This window comes from Olea europaea, chromosome 18 (genome assembly GCF_002742605.1).
Source record: "Olea europaea var. sylvestris chromosome 18, O_europaea_v1, whole genome shotgun sequence".
Lineage (NCBI taxonomy): Eukaryota > Viridiplantae > Streptophyta > Magnoliopsida > Lamiales > Oleaceae > Olea > Olea europaea.
In genome coordinates this window covers 12850944-12859324 of record NC_036254.1, presented here as the reverse complement: position 1 = coordinate 12859324, position 8381 = coordinate 12850944, and positions in this window count along the sequence as shown.

The following is an 8381-nucleotide window of genomic DNA, read 5'->3' as shown; positions in this document are numbered from 1 at the left end:
ACCCGTGGTGGCAAATTCTTCATAGGAACTAGATCCAAATAAATCAAACTATGGTCTTTCTAAGGTACTGATTTCTTTGCTTTCTCAATATCCTGAATTGTCTGATCTTCAACAAACACAACATTTCTACTTTTCACAATATTCTTCTCAACTAGATCATAAAGCCTGTAACCAAATTCATCTTGACCATAACCAAGGAATACACATTGTCGTATTTTCGCATCAAGCTTATGCTTCTCATATTTAGGAATATGCACAAATGCTCTACACCAAAACACACGCAAGTAATCATAGGAAACATCCTTACCGTTCCAAACTCTGTCTAGTGCATCATACTGTAAGGAAACACAATGTGTAAGATTCAACACATGTAGGACCATGCTTAATACCTCACCTCAAAAGAGTCTTGGCAACTGGGCTTGAGCAAGTAAAGATCTCATCTCTCAATCAATATTCTGCTCATTCTTTCAACTATGCTATTCAACTGAGGAGTTTTCGAAGTTGTCTTTTGATGTCAAATTCCCTGTTGTATGCAATACTCATCAAAAGGACAAGAATAATCTCTCCTATTATCTGTTCAGATATATCTCAACATTTTCTCAGTTTATCTCTCAACCAGGGCATGCTATTGCCTAAACAAAATAAACACTTGGTTTTTTGACTTCAGCATATAAACCCATAATTACTTAAATGATCGTCTACAAAGGTTATAAAGTAACTAGAGCCACCAAGTGTTTTCGTCTTCATAGGATCACACAAATCTAAAAGTATCAAATCCAGTATTTCTGACTTTCTCAAAGGAGGAAATTTCTTGAATGAGATTCTATTCTGTTTCTAGACAAACAGTGAGTACATCTTTTTAGATGTATACTTTTTAGTCTATTCAGTACACTTTTTTTTCCCAAATATAGCTAATATTTTCTTACTTGTGTGAACAAGTCTCTTATACCATTAGTCTATTGTACCATAATCCTCCATTGCATTAACAATGTTACTGGAGAGCTTTGCTTGGAAAATATACAGCGTACAGACCTTTTTACCTCAAGCCGCCGCCATAGCCCCTCGAGTGAGCTTCCACTGACCATTACTAAGGGAATTTCCATACCCATCATCATCAAGTTTTCCTATAAAAATCAAGTTTAAATGAATGTCTAGAATATGCTTCACATCTTTAAGAACTAGCCTCGAACCATTACTAATCTCCAAATACATGGCTACAATACTAGTGACTTAAACCAAGCCATCATTACCCATCTTTATAGTTTTGAAATAACTAGATCTATAGGATGTAAAGAAATCTTTCCGCGATGTAGCATGAGTGGAGACACCACTATCAATCAGCCAATTGGTCTCATAACTTGTAAAATTGATCATCTTATCATCATAAATAATAAGGAAATCTGCATGAGTGTTGGTTGCAACTATATCATGGCCATCTTTGTCATCTTCGTTCTTCACTTCATTCCCTTTCTCATTCTTGTTTTCATTCTTCCGCAGCCTGCAATGTTTCTTGATGTGTCCCTTTTTCTCACAACGATAACACTCGACATTTGCAAACTTGTTCGACTTGCCTCTGTTTCTGTCTCTGATCTTTGGACCTTTGCTCTTACTCCCCTCTCTTTTTTGTTAGCAAAACCTTTGAAGGTGAAGAAGATCTATATGATTCTCATCTTTTCATTTAAGTAAACTACTCTTAACCAAATCTATTGTGATGATACATCGGAACAGAGTTAGATAATGATGTTCTGAGCATCTTCCATTAGTCTGGTAATGAGCCAAGCAACCATAACCCCTAAATTTCAACATTAAACTTAATACCTATTCCAACCAACTTATTAATAATTCCTTGGAATGTATTTAGATGATCAGTTACAGGAGTCCCATCCTGATATCTCAACGCCATCATCTGTTTAATCAGAAACATCCTATTATGTCTAGTCTTTCTAGCATATAATTGTTCAACTTTACTCCATAAAGTATGAGCATGTGTCTTTCCACTAATATGGTTCAAAACATTATCATCTACACTGCCTAATACATCCACAAACTTGTCGATGCAACAAACTCCATCCTTCATCTGATTGGTTATTCAATTTTTCAGATGTAAACACCAGTAGATAATAATCTTTCACTTAAAGAAATCCTCAATTTTTCCTTTTCGTACGTGATAATTTAAACCATTCAAGTTACAATTTTACTCAAATTCGTATTCATAATCAAAACTTAAATCTTAAAACCTAGCTCTGATACCACTTATCAAAAGAGATGTAAACAAATAGATAAATAGCGGAATAATTATTCTTCCAAAAGCAAATAAGTAAAATACCTTTTTGATAATTGTATATGCTGAAAATATTCTAAAAAAATCAATCACACCAAATCACAAGAATACAAATAGTTATTCTAAAGAAAATCAATATCACGAGATTCCCTCACTAAAGCAAGCAAAAGCAGTTGCAGTTTGCTCAAAAATGACGGCACAACACGTTTAATTTCAAGTGATAACATTTCAGCTTTGTTTCTCAATGCAATCTTTGTCGGGGGAATGTGTTTTTTCTCTGTATTTCCTTTATGCTTTTAATAAGATAAAATTAATATTGATCCATATGAATATATTTTTCTACTAAGGTAAATCTTAAGAATTACAAGTTCGATATTCTATCTCATTATGTATTTCTATTATTATCTCATCTTGACTTTTAGAACAATTGATGACTTATCGTACATATTACCACATTGACAAGTATTTGAATATTTGTGCGTGTTTATTAGAACCAAGGATAGGGACTCTGAACCGTTTGTAGTCCAATAATATTTTTGAAGTAGCATTGTCGCAACCTAGTGCATCTCCATGGATACATATATATGTATTGTCTTTCTATTTGTTCAAACTCCACAATTTATGTATCACAATGTAGAAGTTGGGAAAAATTCAAAATATAACTTAGTACTTATTTGAGAAAACAAAAAGACTTTTAAAATATTAGGTCAAAGTCAATAAATAATTTTAACAGCACATTTATTGAAATCCACAACTTTTATCAAACTCTTAATCATACATTTCATTAACTCAAAATTTATTATTATTTTTTCTTATGAAAAGGTTTTGTCAAACAACCACTTAATTAAAACAATAATGTATTGGAGCTTAGAACAATCAATGTTAGTGTTTATAAAACAGAAGCTTTAAATAGAAGTCTTGCAATAGGGTTTTCAAAAACAAAAATTCTAACTTGGGATCTTTAATGAGAAATCAAAATTTTCAACTAGAGAATGATAGGAGCCTCTTTTTTCTTATTAAAGCAAAAAGGAAAATATTGGAATGAAAATAAAAATGACCTTGGATCTAGTTGGAGAGAATATAAAGGAATACTCGAGTTTGAGAATTGGGATCTCTAGATCCGAGAAATGAAACATCATACTTATTTTCATTTCATGCGAATTGCTTCTGAGCATCATTCCTCGATTGAAAGGCCTAATACAATCCTTAAAAAACCATTATCTACTTTACGACTGAGAGTGCCAATAAGGTATATCAATTGGTTACCGTACTTTCATAAAAGCACCATTGGACTGTGTAGGCTGGACAAAACTCTCAAATCGAACTTACCAAACCAGACCCGACCCAGCCTGAACTGAACATAACCGAGCGGTTTTTCTTAAATTAAATATTTGAATGGGGATCTAAATCGAGAACTGACGGGTTCAATTCGATTCTCAATTCAAGATTAAGAACCGAATCTCTCTTATTTTTTAATTTATCAATTTTAACTAATCCTAATTACTTCATTTTTTTCTGAATAATTTTGCGAACTAATTAATTTAACTCAAATCCAAAAATTTGATTTTCCTATTTGTAATTTCTAGTATACACCCAACTTACACAAATTGACCTAAATTTTACTCAAATCTGTTATTCTACCCTATTATTGTTTCTATCGTTCTAGAGAAATCGAATTGAAGCTCGACTGTACCTATCTTAGTTACTGTGAAACCACAATCTTTCTCTTCCTATAATTTTAACAATCAAATCTACGAAGAACTTAGCAAACAGAGACGCAAAAGATACATAAAATTGGACTACGTTATTTTGTAAGGGTTAAGATTGAACATCTCATTAGTTGATTTAATGTAGTTTTGTAAATATTCAAAAATTTAATTATAGTACGAAACCCAAGAACCGAATGGAACCGAACCAAACTGAATAAAATGAAATTGAACCCGAACAGTTTCATAATTAAATTGGGACTAGACGGTTCCACTTACTAAATACTCGAAACTTTGATCCAGTTCGGCTCTCTTTGAAATCGAACCAAACCGGACCATGTCTATCCCTAGGACTGTGGTTCGTCTCCTTCCTCTTATACCTCAAACAAAAAATTGATCTTGCCATTAGCTGGATTCTAAATCAAAATTGTAAATTAAAGTTGACTTAAGACAAAGGAACCGAGTGCAATAGAGAAAATCATATTCTTAAGGTTCCCAAACTATTAGTCATTAAAATTAGGGAAAATTGCAGTAGAAGCTCCAAACCTTTGAAATATTAGCAGAATTTTTCCAAGCCTTTTATTTGTTCCAACCGCCACTCCTAATCTTTCCAAACGTTGCATGTGAGGCCCCTTTGGACGGTTTCCGTAAAAAATCCATCAGTTGACCATAAAAAAAATCTTTGACCATCTTTTAATCAATTTTATGAGGGTAAAATGGTACATTTCTATGTACCACATTAAACAATTAAAAAAACTTAAATAAAAAAGAAAAGAAAAGGAAAATGGATCTTCTTTCCCAACCCACTCCACTTAGCCATCACATTCTACCACCATTGTCGTCAATGTCGTTGCTACCACCAAAATCACAACCACGACCTCAAATCCATACCCACTACCACTTCCTTCATCTCAAATTCACCTCCACCACCCGAGATACTTTAAAATCAAATTTATATACTTCGACCACCACATCAAATTCACAACCATCACCTAAATTCCACCACCACCATCACCATCACCATCACCACAATCAGCACCTCAAATCCACCACTACCTAAAATATTCCAAAGTCAAATCTATATACTTCGACCCCTAAATGTTGAAGTCAAAACGTGGTAGGCTTTGGCGAAGAAGCAGGAGGTCAAAACGAAGATGCAATAGGTGCAACTGCAGTAGACTATGAAGGGATTGAGATCAGATCTATGTCGCCGTCGAGAGAGATTGCCTGAGGGATTGGGTTTGAATAGAGTAGAGAGAGAAATGGTACTTCTGTTTCTTCAAAGAGCGTAGAGAGAGAAATGATGCTTTCATTTTCCAAAGAGAGAATAGAATGATTAGATGAAGATGGATTTTAATAACGTTGAGCTGTATCATTACTGCTTTAGATTGAGAGGGTGGGATGGGTTGGAAAAAAAAGATCCATTTTTCTTTTCTCTCTATTTTCTTTATTTAAGTTTTTTTAATTGTTTAATGTGGTAAATAGAAATATGCCATTTTACCCTTGTAAAATTGATTAAAAGATGGTAAAAGTTTTTTTTATGGTCAACTGATCAAAGGGGTCTCACATGCAACGTTTGGAAAGGTTAGGGGTGACGGCTGCAACAAATAAAAGGTTTGGGAAAAGTCTGCTAATGTTTCAAAGGTTTGGGGCTTCTGTTGCATTTTTTCGTTAAAACTACTATGAAAGAGAAGTGATGAAGTCCTTATCTTGACTTAGCATGTGTGCATTTTAGTCCTTATAGCCCTTTTAAAGAGCTTGATTTAGATCAATGCATAGACTTAGTTTTAGTATTCTTTTATAAATACAAACTTCTAAAGGGTTATACGACACAACTATATAGTCAAGCCTATAGCATTTATGGGTCAAGAAGGGCTCATAGAATCATTTCAATGAGTGAAAAGTATTAGCCATCCATTCTCAAGTTGGATATTAAGGATTTAAGAAATGCAATCACTAATTCTTAAACCAGCATTCTTATATTAGCTCGTGGTGAGGACCTCAGCCCGAATGGTAAATAGGATGGAGATGGGGGATCATGTTCTTGCCGGAAGTGTCTTATTATTATTATTTCTAATTTTAGTGTTTCTCATTTAAATTATATAAAAAATTATTAATCAAATCAAAAAATTAATAGAGATTTTTATTAATCCTTGGCTCGTTACCACCCCACTTCCTACTCCTCTTTCTGAAAATCCGTAATGGGACGAGAATGGTAATGCCCTCACCCCATCTCATTGTCATTTCTAGTTCTTGGTTCTCCTGTAGCTAAAAGCAGCTACAAGCTACACTTGAAAGAGTGTTGTAAGCTCACTTATTAAGTGTTTTTGTATAGAATTTGAATATAACTAAGATTGAAACTGCGAAATAAAAAATAGGTCGACAGATAAAAAAAAATTATAAGCACTGACATTGCATTAATTATTCAAGTTATATTTGTTAATAAAGTGTAAACACTCACCTTCACATAACTAATATAGTGATAGTATAATACTAGCTAATAATATTGCATTTGTTTTGTCGATTACTAAAATATTGCAAAAGAGGGGGGAAGAGAGAGACCAACTATTATGATTGAAATACAATAATATATAGTAGAACATCAAATGCAAAATTCAAGAGTAATGAAGAAAAATATATAATCAATCAAATACAAATGTTTGTAGAATAATAATAAAACTACCCATGCTTAGAGACCTTTAACAACAATTACACCAATATCCAAATTTTTTAGGTACCCTAGTGTTACACCCCTATCTAAACCACTTCGGAAAGTCCACCACATCATGCGAGGTGTGGAACACTCATCTGAAATAGTTTCGAAGTGACTTCACCAATAGTGACGATCTGCTATCACACTACGAGGCATAGACAATTTTGCGGGACTGATCGAAGTGCCCTCGTCCCTGAATCTGAGGCGAAATACACTCCTGGGACCTCTGTCAGAGGATCCACCGCCAATTTCAGAATGAGATCTTTGTCAAAATCTTTTCTGCCCCTAAGGTTTAAAGTGAGTTAACGTCTCCATAAGGCTAGTTGATGTGACGTATCAACTTTATGTCAACTCAACTCGGGAGAAGTAATTACCCGCCCACTCTATAGACGCGGCTGATTAACGCTTATGAGCAGACGCCTCATACCATCAGATGTATACACGTGTCCCACATCCAACGGTTCTCCTTACCTATAAATACCCAAGGCTCGGCAAGAGGCAAAGGTAATAAAACTTTTACTACTTAGCACTCCATAGCAAGCAAATATATATATTTTCCTCTCCACTATTTTACACAACCTTGGTACTGTTCTGATCACCTAAGCCTAACTTGACCGTCGAAGTGTATACGACTGTCGCCACCCCCGCTGGTTCTGACCGTGTGCATCTGACCGTGCGTTGATTGTGCGCAGGGAGAAATATGGGAGTGGCTATCGGTTGGCCACGTGGAGGGTCCAATTTCCCAAGTCAACACCTAGTGTCACAAGTACGAAGTTTGGTTAAAATTCTTAGCCAAATTTTCCCCTACGATGGCACTAAGGTTTCACTCAGTCAACTCACAAATTTGCACAATACACACAAAGAACGATAAAGGCAGCAATATAAAGAAACGATCACAATTTTTTATGGGTAATCACCCAACTCGTCTTATTAATCCACAATAATACAAGAACACAAGGAACACCACAATTTTTCTATTTTTCATCAGCATGATCCTTCACATATTTATAGCCAAAACTCATATACAGTTAACACCCTTAACTGCCAAAGGGATAAACCAACTCACCATGGTTAAAATTGACAGAAAACTACCTGCTATGACATTTCCAAGCAACTGCCCATACTTTCCACTAATATGGACCAAGAAAATTGCCCAATACACATGTCAAACATGTGCTTGTTCTGGACACTCGAATTTGTGGACTAAAGTACACTGAACAACAAGCTAGATCCATTCATGCCTTGCTAATCTGCAAACCCGCAACACTTTAATATCGGCCAAACTGAAGCAAAAATCTCACAAGTTGAAACCCACATTTGCCTTGCTCCCAAGTTCAACATACTTGTTCGTGCAATTTTAGCATGAGGACAAGGCATGCCCATGCCATGGCGCATGTCAGCCTTTAAGAAGCTGACACCTAGTCACTATGGGATGGTGTTTTTAGTCTTTACACATTTAAATCTTCTTATGGAAGGGGTGGAATTGTAATTGTGGGGTTAAAAATATGAAAAAGAACGTTACATGCGAAAGGAAGAGGCAAAGGTGGAGTGGCCTGGCGAACCCCACATCGATTGTCGGCCTGTGGTCTTGTCTAAACCACCTAAATAGTTGCTTCTGCTAGATATTTCTAATATATACCACTCATGTACTACTTTTTGATAATTGAACTAAATAAAAAGA